Source organism: Rattus norvegicus, chromosome 2, assembly GCF_036323735.1.
Source record: "Rattus norvegicus strain BN/NHsdMcwi chromosome 2, GRCr8, whole genome shotgun sequence".
NCBI lineage: Eukaryota > Metazoa > Chordata > Mammalia > Rodentia > Muridae > Rattus > Rattus norvegicus.
In genome coordinates, this window is record NC_086020.1 from 27,775,102 (window position 1) to 27,789,778 (window position 14,677).

Here is a 14,677-nt window from a genome sequence, read left to right on the forward strand (position 1 = left end):
AAAATATAGTACTTGTGTCAGTTATTATTTTCTTGTATCTTGAGGTATTATTCTATTTTCATTTTTGAAAGAATATGTACTTGATACATATACATGTTGATGTAGAAACAGTGAGCTGGAGTCCAGCTAGCTTAACTAGTTCCAGTAATAATTGCCCTTTGCACATGTACTGTAGAAGTGGATCTAGTTTGGAAAGCGTTTACCTGACTGCTGTTGAAAGCTCTGATTTATGCACGCAAGGAGGCCCTAGATCGGTGTGAGTTGAAGAAACAAATTACAGTAGCAGATTTATTACTTAAAGTCGAATTATGGACCAAATCATACATGCAGCTATTTGAATGGAAAAATTGAAGAGCTGCTTAAAATGTTTAGAAAGAGTAAAAATTGTCTTAAAGTGTTTTTATGAACAAACTCTTAGAACAACATGGCACTTTAATCTCCTTAGATATTCACTGTAGTAACTTGCTTTTATAATTACTGGTGTTGTCTGCTGTTTAAATTTTCTATGTCTTTCCAGAGTATTTAAGATAGGAAACGTATTATCACGGTGTCCTTAGAGTGAGTGCCTCCGTATTACTGTGGCATATGAAGTGAGTGAGTGGCTTCAGTAGCAGAGGCATGGCAGCTAAAGGTCATTTTCAGTGCCAAGAGAATCAAGTTTCATAAAGTAGTCCACATGTGTTTTTTAAAGGCAGTTTCAATTTTCTTTTTAAAAGAATTCTAAGTAAAAAGGAAAAGTTATTTTCCTAGGTTAAATTTGATAGTTGGGAAGTTGAAAATACATTATCTCGTGGCACTGGAGCTAGACGGGGCATTTTGGATGGTAGAAATGCTGCTCTCTCTTCCTGCGGTTTTGTGCCCTTTTGGAGGCTCAGACTGTGGACATTTGCTGATGGAGGCTGGGCGAGCTGGGAGTGATGGGTTTCACATGCTCACTCTTCTCCTGCAACACTTTGGTCAAGGTCCCAGTTTTAAAGCAGTTATTTAAATAACATTTGGTATAGAAGCTGCCTCATTTTAAAATTGTGTTCTTTATAGATTTTTGTGGCCTAAGAACAGTGAAGTATTTATTACCATTCAGATGCTGCATCTGAGATGTCTAAGCTAAAGACATAAACTTGGAGTAGGGAAAAACCTGGGTTAGATTTTTATAAAACTTGAATTGTTGTTACATAATTTTTAATTAAATATTTTGTTGGTAGCACAGGGTAGATGTAAGGGATGGGATCGGTAGAGCACACTTATGATTTCGTATAGAAACTTACTAGTATTGTATTACTAGTATTCTGCTGTTTTTGCCACTGCATTACCATTTAGGAGATATATTCTTTAATTGACAGATATTTTACTGACTTACAGAAATTGGAGACTGAACATTTTTTATTTAATGTGGTATATAAGTACAATATAGGAATTTGAAAATAAAAATTTGTCAGTTTCTACATCAAAAACTTTATTATTTTCTTTGTTTAGGATCCTAATATGTTACCCAATGGAATCTGTCTCACTAGATCTTCCTAAGTATGTCAGAAAGAATTCTGTGTTCAGATTCTTGTGAGAAGGGCCGAAGTCGACAGCTTTTCATGTTTGCTGTAAGGTTGTGCCACTCTGTGTGAATGCTAAGAAGAGGCTAGAATAGGTAGAGTTTCCCACACTTGCTTGCACATGGAAAGTCTTCTTTTCATCATATCTGCTATTATCATTGAAAGAGTGATTTTTTTCTATAAAAGAGCTGAGGGGTAATAGAAATGTGGCTGTGTTTACATGTTCAGTCGAAGGAGTCTATCTGTACATATACAGGTTTGAGTCGTGGGCTATAGTTACTGTAGTTGTAGCCCCTATGTCTTTAACTCTCAGTGCTACAGATACTGAGTTTTTGGGTTAGACCACAGAAAGGGATATTCGTCATAGATGTGTGCTCATGGCAGACAGATCTTTGTGAATTCTAGGCCAGACTGGTCTACATACTGAGTTCCAGGCCAGTACAGAGAGCCTTGAAAGACCTGCCTGCCAAGTACCTCATCTGAAGTGAGTGAGGGCTATGTGGGACAGTTATGTGCACGAAGTGTAGTGTTCTCAAAGTCTGCTAAGCACACGGTGTGTGTGTGTGTGTGTGTGTGTGTGTGTGTGTGTGTGTGTGTGTGTGTGTGTGTGTGTTGTTCCTCTTTGTTAGACGACTTCGGACTTTGAATGCTGACACATGCTGTTCATGGTGTCCATGATGTGATTCCAGCTGTGACAGTGATGCCTTTAAAGGGTTCGTTGGCTAATGCAGAACAGTGGCATGTAAATGATTTACTTGGAATAATTCATGGAGTAAATGGGTAGTGGATTTAAACTAATGCACACACTTTGTGAATTAGATAGTATATTTAAGGTTGGGGCAAGAAAGACTTGGAGGATTTCACAGTCTGGGGATCACCAATTTTAGAGTAATTAAGAAAATTCAACTCTGGAATTTTTAGATCAGGCTTACTAGCTGCTATGAGGATAAAAAATGTGTGCGTTTATGAAAGACAGACAGACAGAAGGAGAGGGCGAGGAAGAGACTGAGGCTGGCGTGTGTGTGTGTGTGTGTGTGTGTGTGTGTGTGTGTGTCTGTCGCTCAGAAGGCAGCAGACCTGCTGACACAGAAGTTACAGGTGTTAGGACTGTGACTGCTGGGTGCTGGGAGAGAACTCAGGCCGGGAAGAGCAGGAGTGCTCTTTATCACTGACGTCTCAGAACCATAAGGGACAGTGTAGAGAATCCGTGAGCTGGTGTGTGCTGGTGTTTCTGAGTCACTCACCCTAAGACTGTAGTTTTGAAATATCGCATCGATTTTGGATTTTGCATGCATCATTTTAGCTGTTTACAAAATGTCTTGTCTAACTTACTTATTAAAATTAATTAAAGCATATATTCTACTGCAGCAGTTAATAGAACTTGAACCATCTCCAGTTTAATTGATTAATTAATGGGTACTGGAAGAAATAAGGTAACAAATGCCATCAAATTAAGCATTCATTTTCTTTCATTTAGGCTACACAAGAACAATGCATCGCTTCCATTTTTGAGAGCTGAGTAGCTGCTGTCAAGAATAGGACAAGTTGTCTCTGCACTGTCCTTGTAGTATTTCATTTTTAAGACATTAAAATTATTATTTTACTGAATTATTTTTACTTTTGGAACAGGTAAAAGACGTTAAAGATTTAAAAATCACTTCATTTACCCTAAACATGACAGTTTGATGGATACACAGTGCATCGTAATGCAATCCTGATTTTACATTTTCCAGCCACATGGCCTCACATTAGCTACTTCTCTTCTTTGACAGTGAAGATTCTCTTTCTCTGAGTGAAGCAGGTCAATTGCTGCCTACCTCTGCGGGATCATGAGTACACTTGTGACACCCCTCGAGGCACGGACCTTGCTGGTGTCAGGCACATCACCAGTCTTCAGGGCTTATGCTTTCCAGAGCAGAAGTCAACCAAATATGAGTGCTGTGCTAATGGGGTACACAGGCCATGGAGATTAGTGCGCTCTCCTGTCATCTGGGGCTAGTGAGAGGAGTGGTGGTGGAATGGTCCTAAAGATAGGAGCGTGTGAGTAGGGTTTCAAAGGTGAGGAGGAGGGCTGAAGAAGGAGAAGCAAGTGTTCCAGTTAGATAGGCCCTCCAGCCCTTTCTCATTGTCTGTCTGTGTCTAGTGCACTTTTGAGTTTCAAGAATATAGACTACTATTGAAAATTCTTTAATAATCTCAACATCTTTTTAAATTGTTATATTTAATTAATTTTTATATGTATATAAGTGTATTTGCATGGCAGAGGACAGCTTGGGGGTTGGGGGCAGACGGAGACACAAGTTCTCTTTTCCATCACGTGAGTTCCAGAGATTGAACTCAAATTCAGATTGCTAAACTTGGCAGCAAGCATCTTCACCCACTGAGCCATCTCGTTGTCTCTCAAGTTTTTAATTTGTTTGTATATTTATTGTGGTGATGGAGACTGAACCATGGCTACCTGCATGCAAGCCAGAGACCCTATCATTGAGCTGTCTTCCCCAGTCCTGACCCCGAAATTTTGATTTACTGTCATTTAAAGATTAGGAAAAATAGAATGTCTCACTTGGAGTTCTTTAATGACCATTAGAAAAAAAAATTAGTAGAGAATGACTCCAGATTTTAACTACATACACTGTATAGATGGTGTGCACTAGATCAGAAGATTCTGAGGTCTTGCTCAATCCAGTTGACATGGATTTGCCAGTGTAAGCTTCCCACCACCATAGTTATAAACGGTGGGTGTGGTTTCCTGGTGTCTGCTGTATAGCACCCTTAGGCAACCCAGCGCTATGAAACTCCATGGTGCTGACTCTGACTCTCCTGCCCTCCTCTTCTGACACCTTAACGCTGGGCACTCGGCAAGGTAAAAAGGAAAATGTGACTGAGATGAAAGATAGCATTCATTGTGGGTTTTTTTTTAATTATAAAATAGTCTTCCACAATTCAGAAAACTGAATTGCGTAGTTTGATCTTTACTTTCTTCGTTCATATTTACTTAAAATGCCAAGAAAAAAAGATGAGGTCTCTCAGTTATGAGTGTTTTGCTTTTGGACTGAACTGTTCCAGAATTAGCGGTATAGTCCCTAAGTGCATGCTGCAAAAGCCTTCAAAGTGGCAGCTGCCCCACCTCCAAGCCCCAGTCTGCAGCAGTGGTAAGATGCCCTGGCAGAAGCTATCAAAATGACATCTCCTCTGTCCACAGTGTACCTCCTGCCTCAGCCTACAGCTTTCATGACCTCCACTGCAGGAGCTGCCTCACAAGGGCTGTGCAGTGTGGCAGCTCCTCCTCTCCTGCTGCCCTAAGCAGCTCCACAAAGGGCTTCTCAGCAAAAGCTGGCTGCGGCCAGATGGAACTTCCCACCCTAACCAGTGGGCTTGAAAAGGCATGGAAAGGGAGAAGAAAAAAAAAAAGCCACCAATCCTGGAGCAAGAAAACTTACCAGGGGCTGGGGATTTAGCTCAGTGGTAGAGCGCTTACCTAGGAAGTGCAAGGCCCTGGGTTCGGTCCCCAGCTCCGAAAAAAAGAACCAAAAAAAAAAGAAAATTTACCAATCTCTGAGCCTTCCTCAAAAACCTAACAATCCCTGAGCTCCCCAAGCTTAGGACTTGAAATCTACCTCACCAGTCCTCAATCTGGAAAGCTCCACCCCTAAGAAAATCCTTACATAAGCCCCGCCCTTTGCCCAGTTCCCTGCTGTCTGTTAGCTCCCAGAGCAGCGGGCAGCCTCCCTAGACTCATCCCTTCATACCCTGGACCCTCCCTCCAATAACTCTCCTTCTTGGATTTTCTGCCTGGCCTGACTCTCATCAGAAGGAGCTGAGACGAGAAGTGAAGGAGGAGCAGGGTTTAGGCTCCTCAGCTCCTCAGCTCAGCTGGGGAGACCCTCCTGGAAGTTGCAAGGCCTCTGCTGAGTGGCTTCCTCTAGGGTCTGTGTGGTTCCCAAGCTCCTGTGTCTCAGGATACCCTTCCTTTGGGACACTGTCCCATCTCAGAGCTGTGTGGTTGGTTTCTGGGCTTGTGAGTCCCAGGACATCTTTCCATCTGAGCAGAAACAAGAACATGTTCTTTGTCCTGTGGAGTCATGTCAGTACAGGTGTTGTTAGCTCAAATGACAAGAATATCAAAGTTTACATGGCTTAAGATGTAGAATTATTAATTATAATAAATCTGCAGATAGAGTTCTTGGAAAGACTTCAGTGACATCAACAAGAACTAGAATTACCTGATACTCCAGAATGGCCTGTCCTTTAAAATCAATTTTCTCATGACCCCACAGACCTTCTGGCACATGGCATACAGGACAGATCCATTCTATCAACAGAGAGGGTGAGGACATAACTTCCTAGGGGGAATCATAACCAAGATTGGTTTCTCTTATTGAGAGCTAGCAGCACTAGTCATAATTAAGCACACTTAGGCATGAGTTTGTTGTATGTTCAGAGGTTTGAGAATCGTAGTAAATGTGTATTTGTAGTGGCTAAGTGATGGGTAAGACATTTAAAATAAAACTTTCCTGATACATAGTATCTGTGAGAATTTGGATAAACCTCTGAAGCTCTGTGAGTTTTAATTTCCCCTTTACTGCAAATGGAAGAGTAGCAGAACCTATTCGTGTCACGTTTGTAGGATATGCTGTCATAACTGCACCATTGGAAAGAGCACACAGCTGAGGTTGGTTTATGGCAGTGGGGATGTTGAGAGACTGTAGGGCCAGGGAGATAGCTGGGACAGCAACGTGTGAGCATGGGGACTTGAGCTCAAGCCCAGAAACCACAAAGAAATGCCAAGTTCTTGTACTCCAAGGACATGGAGAAAGGTGGACCCTTGATATGCACTGGCTGGCCTACCTGGTGAATTCCATGGGCCAAGGTAGAGGGCATCAGAGGAACAGTACCCAAGGTTGTCCTACGTCCTCTATGAGTATACTCATATATACCTTGCATACAAATATACAAAATTATAGAAAACCGTCTGTAAAATGGGTAGAAACAGAACTAAAGTTCTAGTATTTAAATGTAATACAGTATCAAAATATTTGTCATTAAGACCTCAATGGGTGTCACAGGAGAAATCTGAAAAGTAGTTTTTTCTTCAGAAAAAGGAGAGCTCTGTCAGTGGAAAAGAACCATGACTGTCAGGAAATAGAGTTACACTAGAGATTTCAAATCTAGGACCTACACATAGGAAATTGGCTACATGGCTTGAAATTTTTACAAAATAATTTTAAGTATTGTTATACTTTAGGTTTCATTAGCTGACCAGGGCTCATTCTTGCCAACACCTGTCATGATTTTTATGAGAAAGATTTGGTAGATATCTGTTGTAGTCAGGGTTTTACTGCTGTGAACAGACACCATGACCAAGGCAACTCTTATAAGGACAACATTTAATTGGGGCTGGCTCACAGGTTCAGAGGTCCCGTCCATTATCATCCAGGCAGAAACACAGCATCATCCAGGCAGGCATGGTGCAGGAGGAGCTGAGAGTTCTACCTCTTCATCTGGAGCTGCTAGTGGAAGACTGACTTCCAGGCAGCTAGGGTGAGGGTCTTAAAGCCCATGCCCACAGTGACACACCTACTTCAACAAAGCCAAACCTACTCCAACAAGGCCACACCTTCTAATAGGGCCTGTCCCTGGGCCAAGCATATTCAAACCACCACAGTGTCCTTGGTCGCTGAAAATGAGTCCGTGGGCCTTATTGCTTTAAATGTTGTTATTACAGGATTATATTCCCTCCATATAGAGCCTCTGTTGCCCAAGGGATCTTCCTTCCAAACGTAGGTTAGATGGAGTCTTCTTCATTGTTTCCTATTACACGTGATTGTTGCAGAGGATCATAGTTTATAATTATGTGATAGAAAACACATCACTTTATTGTACCAGTGTCTTCTGCCTTGATACTTACGTTCTCTGTTCTTTAAGACTTATTTTTATATGTATGTTATGTCTGCATGTGGGGCTAGTTCTGAGGAAACTAGAAGGGATGTTAGATCATCTGAATGGAGCTTAAATTACCAGCCATGTGGATGCTGGAACTGAACTCGGGTTCTCTGGAAGAACAAGAAATAGTCTTGACCACTGACCCATCTCTTAGCCTCCGTTTTTCTTTCTTTCTTTCTTTCTTTTTTTTTTTTTTTTGGTTCTTTTTTTCGGAGCTGGGGACCGAACCCAGGGCCTTGCGCTTCCTAGGCAAGCGCTCTGCCACTGAGCTAAATCTCCAACCCCAGCCTCCGTTTTTCTTTGTTGAGTCCATTCTTTTTAAGATGTTTCTCTAAGGGCTCACACTGAAGTTCTCACTTATACTAGTTGTCTTCTTGACCTACAGAACAGTCTTGTTGACCTGAATTGGTTTTCTCTGAGCTTATTTGCCTCTTGCGAAGCCCTTTCAGTAAAAATGCTGGCTTTCTGTACTTTCATTTTGTATGTGAGTGCGTGTTCACAGGCGCACGTGTTTGCAGGCGCACGTGTTCACAGGCGCACGTGCGCAGGGAAGCCGGAAGTCAGCCTTGGGCATCAGGAGTTGTCATCACTGAGTGTTGATGGGGTCTCTCTCTGGAAACAAAACTCAGAAAGGAGGCTAGGACGGCTGCCCTTCCTCAAGCCCCAAGAGTCTGTGTGTCTGTCACCACACCAGGCTTTCAGGAGTGGCACCTAAAGACGGGCCCACTTGATCCTTCAGCTTGTGTGGCAGGGGCTTTGCCAACTGAGCTTTCTGCCTTCACCCCACCCCACACTATTCTCAGTTCATTCCGGTTATACAGTGGGCCCTAAACTTACCTTTTTGTGTGTGTTCTGGTCTCCTTCTTCTTTTAAGTTTTTTTTAGTGTAAGCTTTCACTAAAGCTTTTACTGTTTAAACGGTGAAATCTGATGTATTGTCTTTAAAGGAACTTACTAAATGTTGTACTAAAATAGGCCTAGATTGATTTAACATTTGAGTGTTGTTACTAATAATGAGTAACAAGAAGTTTGTCATATTAGTAAGGAAATCAAGTAACTGTTGGTTGACTAGAAAGACAGAATCTAATTTTACCTTGTGCAACCTACATTTTCGATGTTTTATAATAAGAAGATGTCACGTGCCTGTGTTAACTTTCGTTGTTGTGACTAAATGCCTAAAGAAGGAAGGCTTTCTTCTGGCTCAGAGTCTCAGGTCATGGTCAGATGCTTTCATTGATTCAGAGCCTGTGGCAGCAGGATGAGCTTGAGCTTGGAGTGGGTGGGACCCAACCAATCCTGAAATGCCCTCACAGTCTTTTCTGTTGTCCTGTTTCAGAGCCCTGTCTTTTTTGTGGGGCTCATCTCTTTAGCTCTCTTACCTTCCTTTGCCCCAGCATTTGTGGCCAGACTGCAACTTTTCAGTACCCTGTGCTCTACTGTTAGTCTCAGTTCTCAGTATAAATCTAACGAAAGCAGCAAATCATCCAGATGCCCTATGCCCTGCATTGATCGCACTTCCCTTCAGGTCCTTAGACATCACCCTTGGCTCATTCTCCCTTCCCCCAGGTTGAAGTCATACACAAAATGGAGCAGAGTTTGCTACAGTGAGACAGGAATGGCTCCAGTCTGGTTTGTTAGATTTCAGAAGGCAGAAAGAGATCAGAATCTAACCTCAACAGATGAGTCTGTATTTCAAACAGTGAAGGCCAGACTCTCTCCCTCAGGAATGGAGGTTCTTCATGGGGGAAAGGCTGGCTGGGACCCTTTATAGGGACAGGTGAGGGGACTTGGAAATGAGGAAGTTTGTACACTTGTAAGGGGCCTGTAGTCTCTTCTTGGAATTGTTTGCTTAGGCAAGACAGACCATTCTAGGGGACAGAGTCTCCCAGGAAACATTCCTTTCTGGGCTGTGGTTGACAGTTGAGCAGGGCAGTTGTAATCTAGGAATCCTTCCTGTTTCTGCAGCCCATGCAGTCTATCACAGTTCCTGAGAGAGTCCTTGTTCCCAACTGAAGTCTCTAAGTCTGCTCTTCACTGGACTTGTGCCTGTTGGTAGCCTGGTCTGCAAGCTCTTTTAGAATCACCCAGTGAGATCTACCAGTTACAGCACTTGAAGCTTCTGCAAACTTCCCACAAGGGAGTATAGAGGCTTCTGAATCACATTGCTAGGCAGCCACAATGGCACTTGCTCACTCTTGCACTCTCCCCACTGTGTGTGTGTGTGTGTGTGTGTGTGTGTGTGTCTGTGTCTGTGTCTGTGTCTGTGTGTCTGTGTCTGTATCTGTCTGTTTGTGTGCATGCATGTGATGTGTGCCTGTATGTATGGAACCAGGTTTTATCTTCAAAGTGATACTAGAATGATCAAATTCCATAGGCGCCATCAGAGTATAGCTCCACGGATAGATGAAAAACCTCATGATCTAATCCCCTCCTCAAACCCCCTGAACTGGCAGCAGCCAGACCTTTTAACAAACATACTTTTAGGGGAGCAATGTAGAATGAGACCAGAACATGGGCACACAGTATATGGGGAGGGGATTTCATTGTACTGTTACATATGATGTAATAATGACCTCAATACCCAGGATTTAATGCCTCTTAGGCTGTTACGTTTGTCCTGTATAATGCTTTGTAGCTACTAACAGCTGTGTTTTCAGCATCGTGTAACTTGTCATTCATTCATTCATTCATTGATACTGTTACATGGGACTGTTTCTGTTGTGTTCACTTTGTGTATACTAGAATTATAGGTTCCCGCTAGGTGGATGATTCTTTTTCCCCCCCTTTTCTAGGGCAGTAATTTTTCTGTCCAGTAACTTTTTCCTGAGCATTTGTTTGTCATATGTTGCAAATGGGTAGGTGTCCCTAATTTTTTTTGGTGCTGCTCCTGCCATTCTCCATAGACAAACACAGTATAATGGGGTAAGAGGGATTCAAGTCAAATGTTTGCAGGGGAAGCATGGTGTACCTCTCTGAGAAGCTACTGGTGTGCTCTCCTTTCTCCATACTGTCTCACTTTCCTACTCCAGAATTGCTTTGTTTCTATGATTTGAAAATGTTAAAAGGCAAATGTATTCATGTTCTTAAAGCATATTTCTTAAACATTCCGATTACAGTGAGCAACTATAACATCAGTCTAACATTTTCATAGTTCTTAACTTTGTTTGGCCCTGGCCAGAGATTGCTACCTTGATTATATCTTTGACTTACAGGATTTTATAGAATGTTCTGATCTCTGGTAGCCTATCCAGCTCACTGTGGTTTAAATCTGAGGTGGCCCTCAAAGACGTATGCACCTGGGGGCTTTGTTGCCATCCTAAGATCTCTGGCTTAATCAACAGATCAATCCCTGGTGGGTTTGTAATATGAAAGGTTAGGCTGAGAGTGAGGGGATGCTCTGGCAAAATAAACCTTGTCCTTGGCCCCTTTCTACCTCTACTTCCTGACTACCCTGAGTTAAGCAGTTCCACCCCATTGTGTTTTGCCTTACTTATCACAGGCCCAGAAACAGTGAATGTGGACTCAGACATGAGCCAAAGTAGACTCCTTTACATTGTTTCTCTTTCATAACTGTCATGGAGATGGGAGGACAGACTGCTAATGACCGACTACTTTTTTAGAGGAGTTTAGCAACCAGAAATATTTGGAAACACTCTGCCTTGTTGGTAATGTGCTGAATTCTGAGTACAAATGAACAATAGTAGTCACATGATAATTAAAACAGCGACTCTGTGACAATGGTGGTTTATAAGATGCCACAGCATGGAAATCCAAAATTTGCAGAAGCCAACTTACACAAGAAAAGTTTAATGGGGCTCAAATTTCAGAGTGTCATAGAAAAATGTGACAACATACGTGGTGATGGAGTCTTAGCTGAGAGCTTAAGTCCTGATCTAGGAGCTCAAGACAAGAAAGCTCCCCAGAAATGCTTGGGCTTCTGAAACCTCAAAACCTATCCCAGTGACAAACCTCCCCCAGCAAGGCCACATCTCCTAGTCCTTCCTAAACTGTCCACCAATGGATGACCAAGCCTTCAAAGATATCGAGGCTGTGAGGGACATTCTCATTCAAACCTCTACAGCCGTGTGTGTGGAAGTAGAAGTGTATATGACGTGGGGCAGTTCATAACGTACGACTCGTCTGAAAGAGAAGTTCGTGCTTAGTTCCAGCCAGTAGTGAGAGCGTGCCCCTCCTGTTTCCAATGAGACCGCGGAGAAAAACTAGAAATCCAGACCTAACTCAGCTGCTTCTTGCAGTGCTAGCCCTCAAATCTAGGGCCTCACCCTTGCTAGGCAAGACCTGCACACCAACTAGAACCCCAACTCTTAAATGCTGGGGTAGTTTATTCAACTGTTAAGTTTTCCCAACTTTTTAATGTATACAGAAACTTCTCTGTCCCAGTATTTCTTTAAAAAAAAAAAAACAAAACTGTTTAAAGGGACCTTTTAAGACCATTATCTATAGTGCTTTTGTGGTACTTATATTCAAAATTATAATCTTAATGGAAAGCAGTTTTAATTTATTTCTTTTATATTTTATGGTTATTACTTCCTTGTTCTATTTAAAATTTATGACCTCTTTTTTCATTAATTGTTGTTAATTGTGTGTGTGTGTGTGTGTGTGTGTGTGTGCGCGCGCGCGCGTGTGTGTGACTGATTTTTCAACTCTCAGCATTTCTTAGTTACCTGTTGCGAATGATACTTTTATTTCCTCAGATGGGGGGATGAGATGAGAGCCATACCCAAATTTGACAATACACAGCTTGGACTGAGCCCAGAGCATTTCTTTCTTTGTTCTAACTATCCCTAGGCATAGGCTCAGAAGCTTCTAGCCTCCATGCAGTCTAATCTTCCAAACTGATTGATTCAATCCAGCTTCTCTTGGCTTCTGACTGAATTACTCTGTAATCATACATAACCTCATACCAACTTTGGCAGTCTATTCTAATCTTCTGGCTCCTTCTTGTTCTGGCTCTCCTCTCTCTTCCCTGTGTCTAGCTTGTTCCCTCTCTGCAGCCTGTCCTGGTAAAACTGCCTCCTCTCTAGGCACTGCTCTCTTAAGTAGCTTTTCTTTTCTCTGTGCTCGGAAGAGTTGGGCATATTCTATTCTGTCAAATCTTTCTCTGATTCATCACTTTGTCTGCCTCTCAATTAGACATCACTTTTAAATGTGGTTGCTTCCTTCTACAAACTAACTTTACCTTCATTGTTTGGGTACTTACGGTGTGTACTAAGGGTGTGTCTATTCCAGCTAGAGAGATTAAAGCTGTGTGCTAAGGGCTGAGCCTCACCACAACTAGAAACAGATTTTTTTTTTCCAGTAAGTAACACTCAGGGTTCACCGTGTAACATATATCCTGCAACATAATTTTACTAACTAGAACCAAATAATCAAATATATGGGGGGAGATTCTCATTTAAACCACCACACTGGGGCTGGGAGAGATGGCTCAGTGGTTAAGAGCACTAACTGCTCTTCCAGAGGTCCAGAGTTCAAATCCCAGCAACCACATGGTGGCTCACAACCATCTGTGATGAGATCTGATGCCCTCTTCTGGTGTGTCTGAAGACAGTGACAGTGTACTCATATAAATAAAATAAATAAATAAAATATTTAAACCACCACACTGTACATACATACTATCTTATAGGAATGTTAATGTTATTGAACTTTGCTTGTCTTCCTTGTTAGGGTTTTTACTGCTGTGATTTAAAAAAACAAAACAAAACAAAAACAAAAAACAAAACAAACAAAAAAAAACACAACCAAAGCAACTCAAGGAAAGGATTTAACCTTATATGTCCCAGCTGACCACAGTCCATCATGAAAGGAAGTAAGAGCAGGAACTGAAGTAGACACTATGGCAGAGTGCTGCTTACTGGTTTACTCCTCATGGCTTGCTCAACCTGGTTTCTTATAGAACCCAGGACCAGCAGCCCTGGAGTAGCTCCACTCAGAGTGAGCTGGGCCTTCCCCTATCAGTCACTCACTAAAAAATATCCTATAGGTTTGCCCACCACATTTTCTGAATTGAGATTCCCTCCTCTTAGATGACTCTAGCCTGTGCCACGTTGACAGAAAAAAACTACCCAACACCTCTATTCTAAACTTAAATTAACAAGAAATAAGAGAGACTGCATTTTTATTTTGCAGGCTTCCTTATTACCAGAATCTACCTGATCTCTACCTTTTCTTGCTTGAACATTATTTATACAGGTTTGTTTCCACTAATGGTGATAGAACTACCTTTAAATTACCTATTCATAAGGAGAGTCTGGCATGAAAAAAATAAGTTCCCAGTAAGTAGTAAGCAGGGGTTTTGTTGAAAATAATCTAGTCTTTCTTTGAGATTTGGTATGAGGATACTCATTTCCCCGCTACTGTATTCTTTTTTTTTTCTTTCTTTTCTTTTTTTTTTTTAAAGATTTATTCATTTATTTTATGCCTGACTATACTGTAGCTGTCTTCAGATACACCAGAAGAGGGCATCAGATCCCTTTACAGATGGTTGTGAGCCACCATGTGGTTGCTGGGAATTGAACTAAGGACCTCTGGAAGAGTAGTCGGTGCTCTTAACTGCTGAGCCATTTCTCCAGCCCCGTCACTGGTCCGCTACTGTATTCTTTAAAGACATGTGTACAAAGTTTTGGAAAACATATTGTCTTAGTTTGGTTTTATTGCTGTGATGAGACACCGTGATCAATGCAATTTTTTTTTAAAGGACAACATTTAATTGGGGCTGGCTTACAGTTTCAGAGGTTCAGTCCATTATCATCATAGCAGGAAGCATGGCAGCATCCAGGAAGCTGTGGTACTGGAGCAGCTGAGAGCTCTACATCTTCTTCAAAGGCAAATAGAAGACTGGCTCCCGCATGGTTAGGAAGAGGGTCTGGAAGCCCATGCCTACAGTGGCACACTTCCTCCAACAAGGCCACACCTCCAAATAGTGCCACTCCCTGGGCCACGCATATTCAAACTACCAAACATATAAATTTTAAAAAGCACACAGAAATGTTAGCTCTTTCCCAGTACTTTGACATTGCAGGTGCAAGAGGGGGTTTCTCTTCTTAATGTGTGAGCAGAGGCAGCCTCCCTCCTTGCGTCTTTCCCAGTAAACCTCATGTGTTATAGCTCAGATAGAAAGCTATCCTGGCAGTTAGAAGCCAAGGAAAACCACAGAGTCACATCCCT

At 42.0% G+C, this 14,677-nt stretch overlaps 1 protein-coding gene across 5 annotated transcripts in view; it reads left to right on the top strand.

Moving 5' to 3' along the window:
• Positions 1–14,677, top strand: part of Tbca (tubulin folding cofactor A) — a 54,640-nt gene that overhangs the window by 29,117 nt on the left and 10,846 nt on the right. The window lies entirely within an intron of this gene.